The sequence below is a fragment of the Erithacus rubecula genome (assembly GCF_903797595.1).
Source record: "Erithacus rubecula genome assembly, chromosome: 5".
In the NCBI taxonomy this organism is placed as follows: domain Eukaryota; kingdom Metazoa; phylum Chordata; class Aves; order Passeriformes; family Muscicapidae; genus Erithacus; species Erithacus rubecula.
In genome coordinates this window covers 40,103,590-40,128,699 of record NC_136687.1, presented here as the reverse complement: position 1 = coordinate 40,128,699, position 25,110 = coordinate 40,103,590, and the positions used below count along the sequence as shown (strand labels likewise).

General features: G+C 35.6%; 1 long non-coding RNA gene across 1 annotated transcript in view; it reads right to left on the bottom strand.

The window, feature by feature from the left end:
• LOC306801925 overlaps positions 1–25,110 on the bottom strand; it is a 446,558-nt gene that overhangs the window by 113,253 nt on the left and 308,195 nt on the right. The gene's annotated exons all lie outside the window — the stretch shown is intronic.

The following is a 25,110-nucleotide window of genomic DNA, read 5'->3' as shown; positions in this document are numbered from 1 at the left end:
CCAGGACCTCACACCTGGCCTCACGGGGGCCAGGATGCAGCATTTTCCAGTGGAGACTGGTAAGAGACTGGGCAAACTGAGTTACACCCCATAAAAGGACTTTCTGGATTTGCCTTCTCTTCAGAACAGTGAGAGGTTTTATTGCTTGATATTATTCATTTTTTATGCTTGTGAACACTGTGCTTGTTAAATAAACAGGTTTTTTCCACTTTTCTCCAAGGAAATCTTTCCTGAACCAGTTGGGGGATGGGCCACTTGAATCTGCTTTTCTAGAGGGACCCCTTTGGGAGTTTCCTTCCAGATTTCGCCCAAACCAGAACACTCTCTTAGCTAGTCCTCAAGTTTTGGAATATAGCAATCAATTAACTACAAAATATGCAGACCAAAGATGACAACTGCTCTGTAGAATTAATAAAATTTAGAGTCCCATAGCTGCTTTCCTGCCGTGTGTCTAGGACCTGTTTAAGCCTAACACTTCAGAAAGAATCTAAAAGGCAGTTCCTCTACCATGTTTTTATAATCAGCTGCATATGTTTATATTTTCTCATCTTATGTGACCAACAAGGCCCTATATCCCTCTCTGACTATGTATTGCTGTATCAGCTTCAGTAAATTCTTTCCTTAATAGGCTCTACTACACAATATCTTAAGAAGGCTTCTGGATAGTCTCAGTCTGTCAAAAGGACTAATAAAATTTACTTAGCACTTTGTCAGTTTATGATTATTTTTATGTGGGTTGAATGCTCCTGCTCTTATATTTAATCATGTCATGTTTGAAGAGCTACAAGTGAAAAATCCAGTTGTAATCAAGAAACAATTTTTGCAAATTGTGAATAAACCATTCATACAATTAAAACAAAAGTGGGAATCAACTCTGGCATTTTAGTTCCTTTCATGGTGATTTTTCTTTTTTAAGACAAATTGTGGTTTCCTAACCTTCCCTAATTCCAAGTATGTGAAATGAAATTTACTTTTTTATTATTTTCAGGTTTATTCCACTGCAGACATGAACAAAAGACCAAAACACTGACACTGGTTTTAGAGAATGGCAGTTCAGGTAGCCATGGCAACAGAGAGCTCTGTGTACTCCCTCACAGGTATTTCCTGAATTTGACAGGTGATGTCAACATGCACTAAGTTACTGCTGCCATAGACACATTTTGTCACTACCAAAGATGGTGAGATGAGTAGTGACTCAGCTACAGCCCCCTGAGCAGCCCAGGTGTACAAAAATCAAAGTGTTTTCTTCTTCCAGGATTCACAGTTTGCTGTGCTGACTCTCCTGTGCACTCTGATGTTCAGGCAGAGAGTAATCTGCCCTAGCTTTATTGAAGGCAATAGTTCAACCACGAATGCCAGTATAGAGGAGATAAATTAGACATTTTCTTCCATAACATGGTACCCATGTCACCATTGCAGACCTCTCCCTCACCCCTGAAATTGAAGTGACAAATGTTAAACATTTGGAGACAGTCAAATGAAATTCAGTATTCCAATTCAAGTCAAACAATATGAAAAGAAATGCAACGTTGTGATATTTCTGATGAGAAAGGACAAAAAGACAGAAAAAGTAGTCTTTCTGAGCACAGTTTCAATGTTGTGCTCTCTGAATTTCATTAAGAAATATTACTTTTAACTGGTTAATATTATTTTAGATTAAGTTGCATTGTTGTGTACCTGACTGAATGGAAATTTATGTGAACATAAATTTTTCTTTGCTTAGACAAAGGTTTTCTTGCATTTTTGCCCTCATGCAAAGACTTTATTTTGCATTTGTCCCTTCTCAGTGAATCACAGAATGGGTGAGGTTGGAAAGGACCTCTGGAGATCATCTAGTCCAACTGTCCTGCTAAAGCAGGTTCTCCAGGTTATACAAGATTGCATTAGATGGTGTTTGAGTATCTCCATGGAAGAAGAGTCCAAAGCCCCTCTGGGCAGCCTGTTCCAGTGCTGTCACCCTCAAAGAAAAAAATTTTTTCCTTTTTTCAGATGGAACTTTTGTGTTTCAGTTTGTGATCATCACCCTTCATCCTATCCAGGGCATCCCTGGAAGGCGTCTGACCCCAGTCTCTGAAGTCTGCCCTTAAAGTATTTGTATGCCTTGATAAGATCCCCTCTTCTTCAATCATCTCTGAACAGGCCCAGCTCCCTCAGCTTCTCCTCCTAAGAGATGTGCTCTAGTCCCCTCAACCTCTTTGTTGTATGGTTAAACTCTCATGTTAAGACTCTTTAAGTGATCAGAGGGTGACTCCTTTCCCTTTCTGAGCTGTGTCCACTTAAAATAATTTTGAGAAGGGGCAGGGAAGAGAAGTGCTGCAAGATTGAACTGTTATATTAATACTTAAAACCATCCTCCACTCCAGTAAACTCTAACACTTAAATTCTAAAACCTTGACATATAAGAGTGTTGTTTACCTGATACCAGGTGGTTTCCCAGGGGCACTGTGGAAGAGTTCTCATATTATTGATCTTTGAATATAGATTTGAGGAAGATCTTCAGGTCAGTCATAGCTGAGAGTGTCAAAGACCAATTCATTTCAAGGCCAGGGGTATTCTGACATGAGCCATATACTGATAGAAAATCATATGATAGAAACAAAATACCAGGTTGGAAGATACCTCAAGGATCATTTGGTCCACTACTTCTTGGCAAATAAAGAATAAGACCTTAAAAACTGCCCTTGAACTTGCAACCCTAAATGAACACTAGCAGATTCAGAATTCCTTGCCCAGACATATTTTCCTGCTTTAAATTTAGTATATAAGCAAATCAAAATAATCATAAAAGTCCTATTTCTTAATGCTTGTACATCTAGTCCATTAGCAATATGACCAGGTGATCTCCAATATTTTTTTTTTCATTTTGGTCTCTCTGAGACTCGCTGTGCTATTAGTCAATGTAAACAAAAGCTATAAATCACAAGACAAAATATTCAGAATGTACATAATTCAGTATGTCTCATTGCCACAAATTGCTGTAATGTTTCCCTTGCAGATTTTTAGCAATCACCATGAAATTTTCTACAGATTTATTAAGTAGATTGTCTCAGACAACTTAGTGTGTGTATTCCAGCTGATTGGGTGATACTCTATAATTGTTTTCAAATTCTGTTATCAATGTCCACTAAAGACACAGTAATAGCCTATAATAGATATTATATAGTTATTTAGCTATTATTAGCTAAATATTTGTTATATTTATTAGCTAATATATATTATAGCTATTTAGCTATTATTAGCTATTTATATAGCTATAGGCTCAGAAATCTACTTGGGGATATTAAAGAGTTCACAAATACATATATATTACATGGAATTAATAAGCACACTGTTTTCTTAACCCAGTGATTTATGGTAGGTTGTTGGGATTTTGTTTTATTTTATTTTAAATTATATTTTGGATAAGTTATTTATTTAAAACAGTTGTAAATATCTTAAGCTGTAGCAGAACTGCAAAATTTAAAAAAAATTGGAAGTTTTAAGTTCATTATTATTTTTAGTTATTTGTCAAATTGTATGAAGGATTTCAAAAGTTTGACCCTTTGGAGCCCCTTCCATCTAAACAAATTTCTAACCCAGTTTTTCAGTTCACAGAAAGCATTTTTCTCTTTTGTTTTACTTGGCTTGAATTTCAATTGGAACTTCTCTTTCCCACAGTATACTCTCAAATGTCAGATGAGAGAGAGATCAAGCATATTCTGAATGGATGTTGGAGTCAGCAGCAAAGGTCTGTGACTTCCTAACTTAGAGTCAGCACCCTCTTCTGTAGTGTATATCCTAATTCATCACCATGCTCTTCAAATTCGAAAATGCATTTTTTTTATGTACCTTCAGGAAGTGTGCCCTGGCCAATATGTGACAGGAGGAGCCCTCACCCTTTCTGTAGGATGTCCAGCCAGCCCTTGCAGGATAAGACAGAAAGGCACCCTGTCCTGCAGCAACTCACATAGCTTATTTCTCATCAGCTACATGGATTTCAAAAACACCAGTAAAATATTCTAAATCTTTGCAGTGCCAGTTGGAAACACCTGACAAAAAAGCAGGCTTTGCATGGTTCTTTCAGCATCATTGTGAAGTTAAGGTTGGTTTATAAAAGAAACTGATGAAAAGTAATGATATAGTTTGAAAACTCGTAATAAGAGCAGCAAGTAATATGACAGAGTAAAAGACTATGTTACTTTAGTCCAAGGAGTCTGATGCAAAGTTGTGCATCTCCTAAATAAAAGAAAAAACTGAGGAAAAACAAGTTACAGCTCTGTAAAAGCACCAAAAAACATGGTTTGTATATATATTCCAGGAAAGAAGGATCTGACTGCATCTTCACTGAACAGCAGTCTTCACTCTTCAGCTGTGAGTGTTCAACCATACAGTTTCTGTTTTCAAGCATTGCTCTGGATAGCATGCATTTCTTGCAGTGCAGCTGCAACATTATTAAAATCAGACTTACTTTATCTTTCTCACTATAACTGTAAATGGGATTGGGCTATCAGCTGAAGGAAACACCCTCTGACTTGATCAGTGCTGTATGAATCTACAATACAGACAATTGATTATGCTTGCACATCAGTATGAACTGTAGGTATGGCCTCTTTCATATTCTTAGCACACAATAACAAAACTCTTGACACATAACTCATATTACCAAAGCTGCTTTCAGCCATTCTGCTAAAAGTAAAAATGTGGTTCAGTAGTGTAGCTGACAAGTTGATGCTCATGCATAAGCACATAACATAGAAATCCAGTCCTGCCAGTTGATGTGTGCGGTGCTCAGAGACACATTTTAATGAGTGTTTACCTTTGAATGCAAGTGCAACCTCATTATTTATGTGAGCTGATTCAGATGTTTAATGTCATGTATATGTTTACCAAGTTGGCAGAACTGAAGCCAGAATACTGTGCACTTTGCAAGGCAGAGCCCAAGGGGCCTTTTATCTCAAAAAACAATGATTGCTGATCATACTGCAAAGTCAGCTACTCATTATGGTTACATGCTGAGTACCAGTCAGCTGCTGATACAAAATGTATCAAAAAGCAGGTAGAATGGAGCTTTATGTTGAGATTATTCAATGATTTTTTGAAAAATTCTGGGCAGAAGTGCTAAAAAGTTTGAACCAAATTGTAACATTATAAGTTTATAGACTTTCAATGACTTCAGTGTAGACACATGCTTCACTCAGAAAGTAGAATTTGGCTCTATGACAACTTAAAAAAGGAAAAGGCTTTCAAACCAGTTTGTGGATAAGTACTTTGTATCAAAGACCTTTCAAAATAAATTAATTGCTTCACTTTCTGTTCAGACAATATTTTTTCAAATCAAGTCATCCTTTGGAAAACAAAAAACCCATATATTTGTATTAAAACATGGGAGTATTTTAGGATTTTCAGCTCTGGTGATACTTATGGGGCACTTTACTAATTCATCTTTGCATTCTGATAGGAGAAAGTCTATTAATGGAATGGAGACACTATAGCAGCTATTCAAATGCTTTACATATAAAACATACAGATGGGATGAACTCACCCAAATGATCCCATCTGGTTTTAAACTATAGTATTTACTCTCATTAGCACCATTATGCACAAGATAATAGCTAAAAGGGGAAATCAGACTACAAGGTTGACCAAAGGTTGATCAACATTCATGGTTTTAAACGTTACTAACATCCCTGCTCCAGCCTTTTCCCAAATGGTTCAGTTAACAGTTTAACAGCACGAGCCAGGAACTTTCTCAGTGTTTAGTGTGCATATGATCACCTTCTGAGGGTATGTCTCAAGGCCGGGTAAAATTCCATAGTCCACTAAAAATCACAGACACACAGAATAACTTCAGTGTGAATGGGCTCATGGTGGTACTGATCCAGACCTTTGCTCATGATGGGGCTAATTTCAGTCAGACCATTGCCAAAGCCCACTCTCACTGGAGTTTTCAAAATCTCCAAAAATGGAGACCCTGCTGCATCTCTGGACCACCTGCTGCAGTGTTTGACCACAGTCACTGTGAATAGTTTTTTCCTTTCACTATACTGTGTTTGATGACCTTGATCAAGTTGTGTATGTTATCTTGACACTTTTTGCAGGCTGCACTGTGAAGATTCTGGCTCCATCTCCTGTATAGACTTCCATGGAATAATAAAGAAACCAGGACCTTCATGAGCCTCCTCTTCTCCAGACTGAACAAATTTAAGTCTATCAGCTTTTCACATATGTGTTCCAGCCTGCCAAATGTTCTGGTGGTTTTACACTCCAGTTTTTCAATATCTTTGGAAGCGCAAAATTGTGCTTTTCACACTTATTCTTTTTTTTCTTGCAAGCAGGAAAGGCTAACAGTTCCCATGAGATGGTGCCTTGGCAATTGCTCTGCAACATCCTCAGTCTGGGTTTGTGACAAGCCACAGACTTCTTCAGATTACTAGCATGTGAGTAAATTGACTCGTACATAACTGGAGTAGCACATACTCAAGATTATCATCTATATTAATTTTGCCTACAAAATCAGGTTTAGCATATCCCAGCACAGTCTTGCTGGCACTAGATTGGAAACTAGAACCCTATGGCAACATTTCCGTTGAAGATAATCCAATTGGAATTTTAATATACAAACCCTATCAAGAAAAGCAGTGTGCATTAATCCAAGCAGAAATCTTAACTGATGTGACTTTATTCCTCCCAGTATTCAAGGTCCTTCTTTTATACATAACTCTGGCAGTCCTACACTGTACTGCAATGTGCTGTATAGACAGTCTTCAGCAGAGCCAACTGCATTCACTGTGATGAGTCTGAAAAGCTTCCTTGTCCTACCAGATGGCATAGTTTTTACTCCTGACACAGAAATAAACTTATAGTTGGTCTTTAATACTTTAAAAGAAAAAGCATTCAGCTCCCATTTTAAAATCTGTTTATCTGTTTTTCAGTGCAGCTAGTACTTTTGACAGCCCACTTTATATTAATCCTGACATCTTTGATAGTCTGATGGTCTGTTTCTACATGAAGAAATGGTATTTTTCTGCTATGCTGGCATTTCACATCCCACTGAGTTCAGAACAAAAGTTTTGCTGTGTTGCTTGAATGTTAAGTTTAGAAAAGAGCTGACAATTTAAGACATGATTAACATGATTAATATGCAGACTCTAGATCAGATTCTAAAAAAAAAAAAAGAAAAAAAAAAGGAAAGAAAAAAGAAAAAAAAAAAAGTCCTGTCCTATTATTATTAAAATTCACAGTGTTTCCTAGACTGGTGCATTAAAGGATAAATGTACTGCTATGGATAAAATTAACATTGCGTACTAGATAACACTAAGGTTAACTCTCTTGCAACAATTACAAGAATGGTTATTAGGATTCATTCTACCTCATCCACATCTGAGGCATGTAATTTTGCTTCAAACAGACAAAAACCAATCTCAGGAGAGGGTAAATACAGGAACTTGGAAGCTTTCTTTGTGCCCTCTTCTAAGTCTGCATGGTGTCTACATGATGGCATCAGAAGATTGTAAGATTTGGGACAGAGGACCAGGAGAGATGCAAAACCTGTTTTCTTGGTGTTACTGTAGCCAAGGACAATTCAACACTAGCTGAATTGCCAGTTTAAGGCTCGTGGTTTAAAGCTTCTCTGTTCTACAATGTAATACAAAAGGAATATTATATTGTCTGTCTCACAACATATCTCACTGAGCTGTTTTCTAATCCCTTTCCCACAGTTTTGCTGGAGTAGTCATAGGGATTTGGTAGGTTTAATTTTATTCCTTTGAAGCTATGCTTATTTGTTGATTTCCTTTTTTTTACTGTAATCAGCAAAGGCAGGTATTGGAATTCAACTGTAACTGTAATTATGGTTCATTTAAATGATACTGAAGTGTGGTTTAGCATCATGCAGCAAGTAGGATCAGCTTTATTCTGGAAACTTATTGCCTTTATCAAAGACAGGAAGTCTAATAGTTTATGTTAAATATATCATGTTCCTAAATATTCCTAAATAGTATTAAAAATCATCCTCAATCAATTTTATGATATTAGTGCAAAATTTACACATGTAAAAAATCTACATCTCAACAATTACAAACACTGGTGCATCAACCTTGAAACTACAATTAATTTTTTTCATCTATTGTCTTAATATTGTGTCACAGCATAAACAGCAAGTTCATCTTTAAGCTGTAAATGCAAATGGGACAATGCTAAGTTCAAGCCTCTTATGAAAAATCTTGCATGTTCTGTTTCTTACTGTGCTGTCTCTTATCAATGACACATATCCACATACAGCACTTGCAAGCAGATCTGCTGAAAGTAACTATAAACAAAGCAGATTGGGCATGTTAATGCTCACTTTGTTGTGTAAATTTCATTTTGGTAGAGTTTGTTTTTCTTTTTTTTTTAGCTTTTCCAAGATATTTTCTCATATTGCAGGTTTACACCAAGCAGCAAACTGAAAGAGCTATATAAAGATACAGACTCCATAAAAGGACATCTATGCAAATATTTTTGTAATCTTCTGAGTGGCACCTCTATATTGGTGGCCCAAAAATACATGGCAAGAGTACACCACCCACACTGCAGCACTTCTCATGCACCAGGGTGGGGAACAGAGGATTATCCTTTAGTCATTCTACCCATTTTGAGCAACTGACATTTGTGCAGTTGTAAAAAGAGAGATCTTTCCTCTACTATGAGCTATTGGATCCTTTAATTAGTTAAAAACAGAGTTCGTTTATAACCTGGGCTAAATGGGTGAGATAATTATCTGTATGTAAACACTTATACACATATTTATAAACTCTATACATAAACATGAAAAAAATTTAATCTTCTGTGTGTCTTCCCTGTTTTGCAAGACCAAAGAATTTATGAAGCAACTAATTTATACAACACTGGGCCTGCAGCAAAAAGTAAGAAAAGCAGTTCTTAAACTTGCATGTTTATTTTGATTTACTGCTGAGAAATACAAATGAGAAGAATTTTGCTTGCCTTCTGTTCTCTCATAAATTACTAGGCTAGTTTCCATAGAAAGTTAAATCTGATTTTGGGAGAAAGTATCTTGGCAAAACACATGGCCAATGGATTTGTATACATAGATTGTCACACTATGGATAAACAATAGCAAAACTGAATGTTGTCACTACCACAGATCCTTCCAGCAATGTTTACTGAATAATGATTTGAATGCACTGCAGCATAAAAAGGAATGCTGTATGTGTTCTCCTGCTGCACCCAAGAAGGGATATCAGCTTTAATATGGTAAAGACAGGAGGCTGTGATGGAGCAATTTTTCATTCTGTTTACAAAAATCATCATTAATAACCTGCCATTTTTCATTCCTGCCAGAAATTTTGTGGAAAGAAGAGATTTTCTGCTTAAAATCAAGATGTCTAGAATGCTCCACTCTATTGTTTGAGATAGAGATACTCAGTATTTCAGAGAGCCTGGCCTAAAGCTTCCCATATTCTGTAAAAGACTGCAGAAGGATGATTTTCTTTCTATTCTATTTTGCTCGGTTATTTTGCTCTGCTTTTATTTTATGGGCCAAAAAAACATCCAGACAGACACATAAAAATCTAGCCTTTCAAAATTAGGCCCTTATAAATGTATAAACCCTATTTATAGATACATGTAATGACATACTGTTTCTGAATACTTGAAAAAAATGGAAACAGACATATATGATATGCATTTATGGAATGTGAAAGTCTAAAAAACTAAGTTTTATCACATATGATGAAAAAAAATTAAAAGTATCATATTCACAAAACTTTTGATCAACTTGTGCCTTGATAGTTACCAAGACTTATCTTTCAGGTAGTTTCTGAAATGAGTGAATGAAAAGATTTTCAAGAGCTGCAAAGCACTAAAGGAAGGGAAGAAAAGAAAACCTCAAAACGCTACCAAGAGAAATGAAGTGAACGTAAAGAAAGACAGAAAATACTCTAATTAAGCTAGCAATTCATTAATTCTGTATCTCAGTGGTGGGAAATACTCAAAAATAAGACATTCAGGCAGTTAATAAAGGAAAACAGCAGCTAAAAGGCTTAGTCCAATTTAATACAACCCAGAAATTTACCCTAATCTCTCTCTTATTTTGGAAAGTCTTTCCCCTTAAATAAATTACAGTATGTATTTTGCAACAAATTTGTTTGTTTAAATTTTAAATGGCACGGAGAATTATTTTCTAAAACACATACAGCTTGAGTGGAGATTCTGTGGTATTTGTTGAAACTTCATGTACTTTATTTCCCAGCTCTTTGAACCTTGATAAAAGTCAGAAGGCCAAAAATAGGAATTTTTCATAAATTCTTCAATTTCAGTTTTTATCATAAGTTTACTGTTCTGTAGTTTCTAGCCTTCCTTCCTCTCTTTTATGCAGTTTTATTCAACAAGCCTTGACTTGTACATATATTATACTTAGTTATAACAATTGCTTCCTATAATCAGCGCAAATTAATTTTGCTGTAATTTGTCTTTTGAATCCATACTTAACTGTGAACTTTTGTGTGTTAATCCATAGCAAGAAAGCATGAACATTTCTGACAGGTTTTCAGACTGAAGCAAACATGAACAAAATAAACACAACACAATGTGTTCACATTTAATTAGTTTAACCAGGGCCCTTTAATTTCTCATAGACAGAAATTTGAATGAATACAAAGAAAAATAATTTAATTATAAATACACTTGCAGTTGAGCATAATGGTGCCATCAATTTTTTAGCAGACTCCACATTACAGTCCATGGGGGATCTGTTAAAATATTGATAGCAGGATATGGCCTATTATGAGGACACACATTGTGTTCTATTTCAAACAGAGAATTAATAAAGATTTGTTTCAGAAGGATGTAAGAAGGATAAACAGTAAGGCTTATTTCAGTGTGTCACTGGACCATAGAAGGAAATCTGACCATTGCCTTTTATCAACAATTGAGAGAGAGATGGGCACTACTGATTTGTGATCAGAATCCAAATTTATTGTGAGCTATGTATACTTATATACCATTCTAGGAAGACTAGTAAGTTTTTACTACATTGATTGGCTTAAACATCACACAAACAAACTTATAAATTTTGCAACATTTCTACTTGATTCAGTCTTCTTCCCTGTTGCCAGTCTTGATCCAATCTTGTTGCAATCTTCAAAGCTCTGTTTGTTCTTGCCAAGGCATCTCAATTATCAAACTGCTTATGCTAATTAAATCCACAGTGCTCTCTGTCTTAGCTCCCATAGCCTTCCACTTTTTACTTTGCCTTGTATCATGAATTTTATTAATAGAAAAAAAAATAAAACAAACCAACAAAAACCCCCAGTGTGAACTAAAATATTTATATTACCATATATTTTCCCCACTCTATTATATAATAAAAACTGGAGTCTCCAGATGGACCCAAGTAATCAAGGAAGTGAAATTATTTTTTTCTTGCTTTTATCTCATACAGGTTTACTAGAATGGCAAAATATTTTTCCATTGCTCTGAGGAAAGGAAATAAAAGCTTCCATTTTTATCTCAACCTCCTTGAAGCCTTACAAAATACATAACAGATACTAACACAGTATTTCCTATCTTCTGTCTTTTTCTTTCTTCCTAAGAAATAAATACCTTTTATAAATGCTCTCTAGTTAATACTTTGCAATACTCAAAATAGGAGGAGAATATAACACTGGTGGCAACTTACTCTTTTGAATTTTTATGTGATCTCTGTTCTTATTTTTCAATATGTTCCCACATAAAACATTCACTACTCCCCTTAATTTATTTTCTCTACCTGGGAAAGGGAAAGAAACACAGGTGTAATGAGGAAGCAGAGGAAAACAGACTGTCAAGCTGGTATAGTTCTTAGGACCCAACAATTCAGACTGACAAGCTCCTTCTATTTGTTGTACACCGGGTTCATCTGCCATCTTGGGGCAGCCAAAAACAACCTTCTTGGGAGAATAAGGAAATTTATTGTCTTCTAGACAGGGATCTTGCAAACTTACGAACAAATGCTTTATCTTCAGGTTTCATAATTTTAGTAAAGTGGAAGTTTACATAACTGACAGTTACTTATTTTAGCAAAGCACAGCAATACAGGAAGATACAGAGACAGCCAACAGACAATAACAACACTTTGGCCAAAGGAAGTTTTTGGCTTTCCCTCTTGGCAGGGCAGAGATATCTCTCAGATCACTGATTAGGGGTCTTATAGCTCCCCTTACTCCCCAGAAGGGATAGAAATTTGTCCCAGTTGCCAAACCTGAGTTGAAGCTGGAAACAGTTTATGTCAGATCCCCTATGCAGAGGCAATTAGAATTGATAGGTCTTGGAAACACATGGCACCTGTACAAATGCCAAAACAGTTTGAAATTGGTGAAATTATGCTAAATAATTATTAAAATAATAATGTTTGACTGAGCTATCAAAAAAAGGGGAAATAAATTTCTTGTTTTCCTTTTCTCCATCTTGCACCTGTGCTGTCCAAGTCTATACTAATACAGATGTCTAATCTTGTTCTCACTGACACTTATTTCAGCAGGGCAGAAGTTGCAACTTTGAGTTGTTCAAGCATGGCAAATGAAGAAGCTCCAGTTGACTGCAGCTTTGTCCAGAACTGAAACCAGCAGTCTCAGGGTCATTGAGTGCCTGACAGACCTGCATTAACACTCGGTGCAAGCAGGATGTCCCCTCCTGTTACTAAATAGGTCAAGAAGTCAAGTTTTTAGGGGTTTTTTTTTCAATATAAGGCTTGACATAATCTTTGTTTACATGGAAAGATGTTTATATGGAAAGGTCTTTATATGAAGCTCTGGAGCTTTGCATCAGGCAAAGATGGGGATATACTCCTTCAATGTCAGGTGATGATTTTTGGACATGTAGACAGCATGAAAAGGGAATTTTAAGAGTTGCAGAACTGAGACAGGGAATAAGAGATAAGATTACCTGAAAGAGAAAGGGTTCATCTCAGAAATACTTAACTTCAACTTCTAATAAGATATATGGAAGTTGGAGACTAATATTTCTTTCTATACTCCTCAACATTTTTACAGGCATATGAATGCATGTTAACCAACATAACAATAAACCAGTAAACAAAAAATATAATGAAATTTGGATGGCACAAATTTGTTTTCACAAGTTTGCATATGGAGAATATATCAAATAGCCAAAATAATTAATTTTGAATTTTCCTTTGTAATGAAGCTAATTTCTCCAAGCATTTGTAAATTTTTTTCCCTAATATTTAAGGTAAAAAGCAAAAAAACCCAGCTATTGAATAAATAAATGTTTGTTATCTAAGAGACTATCTTTCTTGTGTACCACCCACCTATCCCAGGAGTAGCACTATTGAAGTGAATGAAGAATGGCATCCAGTAGACATCAAATAGTGAGAGTAGATATTCATTTGTTACCTTACATCTGCCTTATCTGTTCATTCCATGATTGCCTCTGAAGCCAGCATGTCAGCAGTGTGAAGAGAGTTTTGCACCTCAACTTTCTACACTTCTTGCTTTTGGATATAGTGATAATGGTAGCTGAGTGTGAAGCTAGACTACTAACATGAGCTTAGTCCATAAGCAGCAGCCTTTTTCATGTACCAGAATTTTTTTTTTTTCCCCAAAAAAGCCAATGGAAGTAGCAAGTCTTAGGTTATATACACTGTATTTCACGTGCCTGGAATGCCCAGAACAGCAGCCTGAGAGAGATCAATGCAAATGAATGGTCAGTCTTTATTACTTTCAGTATGTAAAGTCATTACCTGAGCTGAGGCCAGAAAAATGGGTGTGAAGTTTCTAAGTAAGGACCCAAAGCTGTAGAAAAGAAACAACAGCCAAGGTGAGTGTTTAGAACATTTAGTTGTGACATGGCTCATCCTGTGCTATAGCTCTCAATACCAACACATCACACTGGGAATATTAAAACATTTTATATATACAATTCATTTAACAAAATACTGAACAGTATCAGCATATGTACTTCAAATATGTTTCAAGTAATTCCACTTCATATGATAAAAGCAAGGGTTTATCTACAGTAAGAACTGCAGAAGTAAAAATATTTCCTTTGAAGTAACAAAATAAATGGTTCTGATATCATCTAGGGACAGGAAAGGTAAATTGCTTTAGACAATGCCTGTCAAGCCATTGCATAGAATAAGCTACATTCAATCCTATGAAATATTCCCTTACATAGAAAAAAAGACATTACAATGTGCATATTTATTCTCATGCATAAAGGAAATGTAAACATTGCTCCGAGTCTGTGCATATGAGAGTAGGACACAGTGAATCACCTTTGGAAAATAGAATTCATATGGAAAAATTGCTTTACTTGGAACCTGAGACACAATGTGCTGCATGATACTGCAATACATTATACTGTTGTCATGTTGTATCCTACTTCTTTAGAAGAAACAAGGCAGAACATGAGTCTTTCACCCCAGTGAGAAAGAGATGCCTGTGAAGATGTGCATTGGAGGAGAAGTTCCTCTGGTAGGTAGAAGCCTTGAGAGGTCTGAGGCAAGGGAGGGCAGGAGGGAAACAGCGCAGCCAGGGATGAGGCAGTCACAAAGAGATATCAATCTGCTGCATTGTAAAAAAAGCAGAATTTGTCCCAAATACAACTGCATTTCCTAAACTTCCGTGACACAATTGAGTGTATTTTCCTAATCATGTTTAAAAAGTAGTTGCCTATGTGCCATTCCCCCAGGGGGTTAGAGATGGAGCTATTCTAATATGTAAGAAGTTCAGTGACCATAAAACTGTATTAAGCAGACATTTCAAAATACGTCGATCTATGTGTTAAACTATGGGAGAAAGCAAAAAATTACAATAAATTCCCTTTAATATTGTATCTATATTTAACATGTTTGCTTTCTTATTTCTGTGATATACGTACACATAATTTTTCTGCTGGTGATATTTGACAGTCAATAGAGGAGATCAAAGACTAGAACTAAAAATAATCAGAATTATTTCTTCTCCTCTTTCATTTTGGAAAAGGGAGAAATGGGAAAACTTCCCATTTTCTGTCAGTTCTGTTTAATTTCTACTTTTTCTGCTTCTAGTAAATCTGTGTCCTTTTAAATTCAGCCAAAGCTCTGACAGTTATACTTTTTTTGTTCTGGTATAATAAAGATAATAAAGATTCTACTGGATAAAAATTTCTGTTACTTAACAGAAACCTAAGCTATGACTCATATATTAGGTAATCAGTACTTTCCATAAAACCCAGTATTCTTGATAGGTAAGACATAAAGGTTTTAAATTTCAGAGATCAGCAGGCACATGTCCTATAAACAACATTTACTGCTAAACTTTCAGTGCTTTGTGATTTGATTGTTTTTCTTACAGCCTGCAATATGGGGAAGATGAATTGCCTGCAAAAGGGCCATATGAATAATTTCAGAAAATTTATCATGCTCTTAAAAATAAATTTCTTGTTGATTTAATATAATAACTATTTGAAATTAAAAGTTCTTCTATTAATGCAGGGCATACAAAGAGATATTATATTTGATGGCTGCAACAATTAGCTCTTCTAATCCTACAGAAGCTTCAATGAAGAGCTTTGCAGTAGTCTGGCTTGGTGAAAGACACTTGTAATTACTTCCTTCAGTAACAAACTCTTGAAATGCTACATTAAACTCCATGTTTGTGAATAGACCTGGGAGGAATTCTTGGTATTCCTGAGAATTAATGTCTGTGCCATGCTTGGACCCAGGACAGGAAGGTCCATTTGGGTGCTTTGAGATTCCTCCTGAAGCCAATGCACAATTTCAGCTGTTGCTTTACAGACCCTCAAAGAGAGGCTGGTACACCACAGCCTACTCTAGTAACCTATTCCAGAAGTCTCCCATGTATTTCTACAAAAGGACACCAACACCTGTTTTACTGATAATAAGAAGAGGCTCTTTTGCATCATAAATGACAAAACCACCTGTGGGACAGCAGCAGTTAATGCATGAAGGTGATTCATAAAACTGAAATAGAATTAAAGCAGATGGAGGGAAGTTGACCCCTGCTTAGAATTCCTATGTATATGAGTTGTCTAACCTTGAGATCTTTTTGTTATTGTCAGCTCTTTGACAACATTAGGATTAAAAGAAAGGGAAAAGTGCAACAACATTTCAGTTTTGGTAATTCTAAAGCTATGGCTGCTAGGAAAAAAGGATGATTATGGTAAATATTCACATTTTCAGCTTATTCATGAATGCAGCAAGTAGATAATTTTTTACCCATGAACATTTAGAAGCTGTTATAAATAATGCATCTATTATGGACTTGTCCAGAAACTAGATTGTCAATGTGTAGATGTGAGTAAAGGAACAAGAGCTTGGTGTATGCTATACAAACAGGAAGAGCAGATTTTGTCAGGCTTTCTCCTGAGTGTAGGTAAGTATTGGAAATATACTATTTAAAGGGTAATCTGATTGTAGACATGTTTTCATCACACACAAGTTGGCTGGCTTGTAGGGTTACCTAATTCAATCAGATGCTAACTATTCACAGAGTAGTTACACAGAACTTAAAAATGCCACCCATGAGTATAAATAAATCACAGAATGCCTGGGTAAAAAAGAAGTAGATAAAAATTCTCAAACTACTTTAGAACATCTTTGGTTCCAGCTATTTCAGTTTATGATCTAAATCTATCAACACAAAAATCTCTTTTGCAACACAACTAGGTCCAAACATTTTAGACCTGAGAATAAGGTGTGGCCATTCTGTATACCAAAATAAGCAATTTTTTTTTTTTTGTCATAACATTCCCTTTTAGAAAGTCCAGAAATTTTTTATTATAATTTTGACTAATAGCATTCAATACACAGGCATTTTTAGATTGCAATGAAATATTCAATTTTCAATTCAATTACATATTAAAACCAGAAAATTTAAAAATTAAATCACTGACAAGGTCATGTTGCTGCAGCTATTCAGACAGATGTACCATCATCTCCAGAACCTGTTAAGTTATGTTTCATTCTAAAGCTTACTAGATTAAGCAATTTTTTTTTGAAAGAAGGGCAGGTAAGCAATCTTTTGAATCTTTTCTCCCTAGCCCTGAAAATTCTTCCTTATTTGGACACATGTTGGAAAGGCTTATTAACAAGGTCTATTTTAGTCTTTTGACTGAAAAATCAAACTGAAGGAGATCAGAACAGACAGACCAGGACCATAAAACAATCTTTATCTTTTTTGGTTTTGTTTTTGTTTTTCCCTTGGCTTTTGATAGTTTCTTTTGTGGGGTGTGTTTATGCTTTTCTGGAGTCTATTTGCGGTTTTCTTAATCAGAGAAAATAATGAAATACACTTCTGAGGTTAGAAAAGCTTTTCTAAAAAGACAATCTTTAACATATCACCTACAAATCAAATGAGACTAGTTAAGCTACCATGCACTTTCTTTCAAGGCAAATCCATGTATGTACTTTGTGGGTTTTTGGTTGCTAGTGTTAAGTACATAATTTGAAAATATTACAAATACATTAAAATGTACTTCAGACTCTGCTTTCTTAATATCTTTCCATTTAAGGAGCTACCTCAAGAAAATCATATTAAACCTAGGGACATAAATCCTAGGGGAAGTGATGAGGCTAACAGGTGCATGTGATCTTTACTGTTTGAGAAAGAATGCCTTTTACTCTGCTGGCTGAAGTATATTGTTATTTCTGTTTTAAGGATGCATGATCCAGCTGTGCAAAACTCCTCTTATCACCGTGCTCTAGCTTCCAAGACCTTTTAAATAAACTAGTTATTATACAAATAGCAAAATCAAAAAACACTTTAGAAGTTTTTTAATTTCTCCACGTCAACTTTATGAGTGTTAGTTTGGACAGAACAAGGCTAGGCAGTGCAGGTATTTACTAATGCCTATCTTGCAGCAAGAGCAGTGGCAGTTTGGTGTAATCTGGCAGTGGAAATTTTCATAGAATAGCTAGTATGTACAGACTTGGAAATTGGGGGGCAAAAGAATAAAATCACTCAGTGGTGTTGCTTTTTTATTAAATTCACTTTTTTTTTTTTTTTTTTAATTCCTACATACATTCTTATCTTTTGCCAGGTTGCTTTTTTGCTGGCTTTTCAGAAATTGGCTTCTTTTCTCTTATTGTGTTTCTAGTCATTCTATTAAGTTGATTTCAGATTTCATTCTTTTGTTGTCTTATTATCATATTTAGTTATTCAAACTAAGAGCCTGCTACTTTTTACTGATTTAATACAAAGAATCTACTCATAAACTTATTCCAGAGAAAGGTCTACAGAACAAAAGGAGTGTCAAGCTCATTATAGGATAATACACTCTGCAAGGAACTAATTATTTGTTATGAATACAAGCTAGAGGTGAAGTGATAATGACAAATGTTCACATTTACCATAAAATAAAAGGCTTCTGCCAAGATGTGGAAAAAAATACTTTAGGAAGTTTTAAAATGAGGAAAAGACACCCATATATTTGGGGGAGAGGCAGTGAGAAATCAACATTTTATTTTTTAGGAAATTAATGCTGAGTATGCTCAATATGTCAAACTCAGGTGATAATACACTTTCATCTATAGTGAGTTTTGAGCTAGTTAATATGTGATTGTTCTTATACCATCTGTGCTCAGCTGACACAATGCACTGGGCTTCACAAAGATTACTGGTCCTCTTTCCTGGTCTTATTTCATAAGAAGTACTCTACTTCTGCATGGAGAGAGGCAGGAGGGGTAGTTCCTTTGTCAGTTCTCTGTAAGACAGTCCATTTCTATCTCCAGTCAATAAATGTTTTATTCCTTACCAAGGGAGGCAGAAAGAAATTAAGAAGGAAATTAATTAAAGAAGAGGAAAGCTACCTGACAGTAGCCTTCACTATTGCTGGGAAGTACAAGAAAAAAAAAAACAAGGAAAAAAAAATCCAAACCCCAAACAAAACAGAAACAAAAACAAAAACAAAAAACCAAAACCAAAACAAAAACAAAAACAAAAACAAAAAAACAAAACAAAAATCAGATCTGACAGGCTGGAGGAATAAAAAAAAAATAGAGGAACTTTCTTGAGTGTAGTTTCTATTTGTTTGAGTGCTCCCAGAGAAGAAAATAGAACTGCCTGCATGTATATAGTCCTGTAAGTCCTGTAAGAAAGTGGTTCCTTTTTTGGTATGTTTCTATTTTTTTCCTTAAAAGCCCACAAACAAACAAAACAAAAAACAAACAAAAAACAAACAAACAAAAAAAACAAACAAAAAAACAAAAAAAAAATCAAAAAAATCGAAACAAAATTCCAACATGAAAAAGACTTAATTCTTTTTTTCCCCCTAGGAATTTTCCCAGTGAACCTATGAGCTAGGTTTTCATTATCTAGTCATGATTTGTCTGACTAGGTAACTTGAGATTAATGAGGTCACTGTGGCTTAGTACTTACTTGTGTTTACAAATATCAAACAACACAATTTAATAGGGTGGTGGGAGGGGAGGGGTTGCAGAATTTTTTGTGATGAATTAGAAAGCAAACTTCAATCATTTCTTAACAGTATGATGAGCCTATTCAAAATTTGCAGAATTCAGTAGCAACTGCTGAGATTCTGATGATAATAATACCTTTGTTCTGTAAGTATCCCATCATATTTTAACTCTGTGCAAACCATGATTAGAAGTTGCAAACCAAAATGATCCAGGAATAAAAACTGAATAGATGCATCCCATGCCTACAGTAAAGTCAGTATGCATTTGCCATGGTAAGCAATTAGAATAGAGGAGAAACATTTATCTATACAAACCAGCATTTGCAAAACAGAGGCCAAACCAATTTTATTTGCAAATTGTGTTCTTGCTCTTCTGGTGATGACAATTCAGTACTGTATTCCATTTTCTTTTGACACAATAGGACTTCCAGCAGTGTCCCTTTAACTACTCATAATAGTTCCCTACAAAATCAAGGGTAGATCCAGATGTTTGCATGACAATATCTAAAAGAGAAACTTCATGAACTTGTTCAAGAATATTTCCATAAGCAATTATTTCTATAGAAAAATTGAGAAAGTATGTGTATAGGAACTAGGATATTAGCATATATTTGTTCTCTCACAGCATCCAAACAAGTAAAAAATGGCCGGAATCCATCATAGTTAACACAATGCAAACAGAATCTTCCTAACAAAAAACAAATGAGCAATTTTTATAATGACATAATTACAAAACTTTATCTAATTTAGAATATCAGAGACTGAAATATTGAATAAAAACTAACTACTTTTATGCACAAGAATTATACTTAATCTTATTTTCCATATTGCTAAAACATCATATAATTTGAATGCCTCAAATGAGATTTCCAACTTGTGCACAGGTTTTTTTCTTTTCACATCAGCTGAATAAAGCTCATATTCAGAGACTGTGAAGAAAAGGTAGCAGAGAAAGTTCACAGCAGTGGACTACAGTATATAAATCAAACCTTTCCCAAAACTGTGCTTATTTATGAAGAAATACTGAAACCTCTGCTATATTTGAATTTTTATGCCTACAGGAATCCATTCACTAATGTGATCATAAAATGTGAAAAAGGCTAAAATGTGTTGCAGCATACATGCACTCCTAATTCCCTGAGCTTCATGCTCCCTTTTGAAGCACCCTGCAGCTGCTTTCCTGCTGCCAGCCCACCTTCCTACCTGCCTAGACTTCCTTTAATGGAAATCAAGCCACAGTGGGGAAGAATCCATTTGCAGAGCTCATCCACGACAAAGTCAGGGTGTTGTCAGGCCACCCTGCACCTGCAGCAGGGAACTGAGAAGTAATTCAGGATCACAGATCATAAGCCAATGTTTAGTACAACACAGGACAAAGATTTCATAACAACTCACTCAGGACAGGAAGGATGCCATAACAATTTAAATTAGAGGAGGATGCAAAGATTTTTCAATCACCCAAGATGGAACTTGTATTTAAAGTTGATAGTTTCCTAAATATTACTTCAAAAGTGAAATAATTATATAATCTGGCCAAATATCATGCTTCCTTGTCTAAAAAGAGGTATTAATATTTCATCAGTACAAACAAGCATTACACCCATCTTTCAACTAAAAATACGAATGTGGGACAAGATAGCAAATCCAGATGGAAGATGTTTCCACAGGAAATCTGACTGTCTCTATCTTCCAATGAAAACGAAAACCAAGAATCCTATTTATCTGTCACTGCTGTTACAACTTTTGTAACATCCCCACGAATCTCCATGGTAATTTACTGTGAGAACTTCACAAAATTGTATTTCTGTACACAAGACACAGACATAATGTTAGAGCACATATAGTAAATCTAATCTGTCCTCCAGGAAACAGCAGTTTACCAAGAAAACTCGCAACAGAAACAAAAATTGTTTTGATCCTCAGAAAGCTTGTGTTCCCAAAGAGGTTGCTTGCAGGTGTATGAAGTCCATGAAAAAAGAGGGAACCTTTTATTAATTGAAATAATCCTTCTTCAAGGCAGACTTGAAACTGTATTTTCTTTGTTGAAAATATAGACATTAATTCTGAAAAATACTCAGATCTAACTGATTATGGCTGAATAACTGTGAGAAAAGGACAGGTACCATTTGAAAAGGGAGTCACTCAGTGAAAAAGACTGAAGGTAAAACATCTAACATTGGTAGTCTTTTGATATATTTTCAAACAGCATGAGACATGTTCCTAAAGAAGGAATTTATGAGCCTTAAGTAAGACTGATTTCTAACTGAGAGAATTTAACAATGTCCAGAAAGGGACATATTCAGTTATGATGTGAATAAATCACTGAAACCTCTTCTGAATTTGATGTAATTTGGTAAGATGCCTTTAAACATATCAGCGGTAGTATGTGTTCCACAGTGTATATATATATATATATGTATATACACACACATATACAATATATATCTGTAGCAAGAACAAGTGAATCAAAAACAGAATACTAACTAGGTGTCAGAGGTATCAAACCCCCACAATTAATGTCAGTTCAGATGTTTTTTAAATAGTACAAGACTAAATTAACTCTTCAGCTGGCATCACACCTTTTGGTACCTAGATTGATCTTAGAAGGTACTTAAAAAGGCACAGTGAATGATACAGATTTTTTTAAGTTTTTCAAATTTTCATCCATCTTCAAGTTTAATTCTCATTTCCTGTTCTGTAAATCCCAATTTGATTACTGGTGCCATGGATTAGGTGATTATCACCTTTCTGTGTTGTGTGCACCCCCTCTGGAATGGAAAGGTAATGTGTTTCTCATGGGAGACTCCAACAAATGCCATTTCAGGGCAATCCTGAAAATGCATCATTACAAAGTGGGGTAGAAATTACAATTACAAACAAGAAGCATAATGCAAAAAGAAAAAAATAAAAGAAAAAAATTAAAGCCACAAAGCCAAGCATTATAGTTAAGGCAAGAATTAAGTTTGTCCATGCCTTGTAAAAAGATGCACAGCACAGCCAAATCACGTCTGGGTTCAATAAAAAAAATAAATGAGCACTACAGCCAAGCAGACTTCTACCTGGAGCACTGCACATTTGCAGGAATGCTATTTCTAGTGTTAGTGATACATGCAAATAGGATCATTTTAGGCTGCCATAAACATTATATGGTCTGCACTAGGGAGAGCACAGCCAGCAGGTGGAGGGAGGTAATGCTTCATCTCTACTCATTACTGGTGAAGAACATCTGGACTTCTGGGTCTAAGCCTGGGATCCCCAGTACAAGGGAGGAACATGGACTTACTGCAGCAAGTACAGCAAAGGGTTGTTAAAATGGTTAAGGGACAGCAGCATCTGATGCACAATGAGAGGAGGAGACAGCTGTGATTGTTCAGACTAAAGAAGGGGTGGCTCCTGGAGATCTTATCCGCATGTATAAATATCTAATGGAAGAGAAAAGAACAGGGAGCTGGACTCTTCCCAGTGGCATCCTGTGTAAAGACTGGAGGATGTGTATTTCACAAACTGAAATACAGGAAATTCCTTTTAAATATAGGAAAATAACTTTTATTTTTGCTGTGAAGGTTGTCAAACACTGCGACGTGATGATTAAAGATGTTGTGGAGTCTTCACCCTTGAAGACACTAGAAATTTGGCTGGACACCATGCTGAACAAAGTGTTCTAGCTGACTGCTGTGAGCAGCAGGTTTGGATTAGCTCAAGCCCAGAGATAACTTCCAACCTCATTCTTTCTGCCATTCTGTTATCTGCCAGCATCTCCAGCCCCACAGTGCTAGTGCCAGAAGCCATCCAAGCTGAGCCATCAGCTGCTCAGCACCAGAGCTCAGGGATGCAGCTCTCTGTATTTTCAGAAATTTCAGTTGCCATGGGGGAGATGAAACATTTGAGAGGTGCTTCTTTGAAGATATCTGATTTGAGAACTTGAATTAAATATAGCAGATGCCAGTAAATGGCAGTTTAGGAGTGCTAATTATGCTCTGAATTATGATGCCCTTATATTTGATTATACATATAATTTAGCACCATTACATATAATACAATCTTTCTATCTTATTGGTCCAAAAAATGAACTTCATTTAATAGAAGAAAATTAGAAAATGTTGCCATTTTTAAATGTGACATAAGTGTTCCTTAAAACGTGATATCTTTTTTGGTATTTGTAGGATCTTACAGATCTTATGGAAGGAATTTATCTAATCTAATTTTGTTTGGAGAACTAACTTTTCAATGACTAAAATGAATACTGCCTTGTATTAATACTTCAATTAACATAACTTGAAATACTATTTTCTTCTTTCAAATACTCACTGCAAAGATCCTATTCACAAGCATGTTCTTTATTTAGTGCAAGTTTGCAAGTCATTACTAGTACACACATAACAATTGTGACAGGGATAAATAGTGGCTTTCCAAGAATTATGGCGGACATTTGTTTGCTGATGATTCAGCTCCTCACCAAATGTCCAAATTCACTGTTGTTGTCCAGTGTTCATTTGTCACCCTGGTCACAGCAGGTTTATACTGCAGTGATCATCATCTCTAAATCTGCATGGCACATCCTGGAATAGGAATTTTCTGTGCAACAGAAGCTCTTACTCCTTTTGGTACAGAAACCTGATAATGTAATTCACTTATATCAGTTGCTCCAAAGCTGTTTCTATTTTTTTTTCCAGAAACGTCTGGTTCCCTGAGGCAAGAAAACTGAGACTGAAAAGTGAGAGTTAGGGTAGTTCGCAAATTAGGGCAAACATTAGCAGGGCCACACCTTGCCCTGAGACTGATTTTTGATTTTGAAGGCAAGAGACTGCATCAATGCATTATCTATTAATACAGTAATTTTATGAGGTACCCCATTCCTATGCATAACTCAATTAAGTTTCATGCTGCTTGTCAATAACTTCAGAAATGGCAGCAAATTGGGCTTTGGCAGATTATTATCCTTCAAGCGGCTGAAGGAATTAATCACTTCTTTAACTGACAAATTTCTTTTAACATGGCAGGTAGGGAAGCATGGTGTGAAGCAGACAAATTTATTAAGCTATGTTTCAGTTCTGACAGTCAGGGAGGCAATAAAACATTCACACCTTAAGTTTGATACCCTCTCTTGTGTAAAGTTGGTCTGTTCAAAACCACTTGAGATGTGCTACTTTTGTTTTGATTGATTTTGACACTTTTTTCCACACAAGCTTATTAAGGTACCACAGCCAGTGAGCCACAAGAAATAATACCCTTCTTCTCTTGCTGTGTAGGTATGGTGCTCCTCCAAACTCATCATTCAGCTTACAACAGCTGTTTTACCTGGTGAAATTTTCTATTTGTTTCCATGTGATTTGATAAGGCATCTGTTCCTACTGTTAACTAAATCACTGTTAATTGTCCAATCCTGACAAAATTGTTTATCATCCTGGGCTTCTAAAAACTATCTATTGGTTCCATCCAGTGAAAATATCACGAAAATGCTTTGGTAATGATTTAAAATTTGTTGACTTATCATTCTGGTGTCGTGCAAAAATTAAGAGCACGACTTCAGACCAGGGTGACTTTATAAGGAGTGGTTTATGAATTTGTGTTCTAAATTGAAGTTGGCAATCTGATATGCTGTTGTTGTGTAAACGATTCTTTTTTTCTGTGCTTATCTGGAAAGGCGTTTCCCTTCTTTCATTGCTTAGGTATTAGCTTAAATAATAGCACTCCAACGCTGCAGTAAAAAAAACA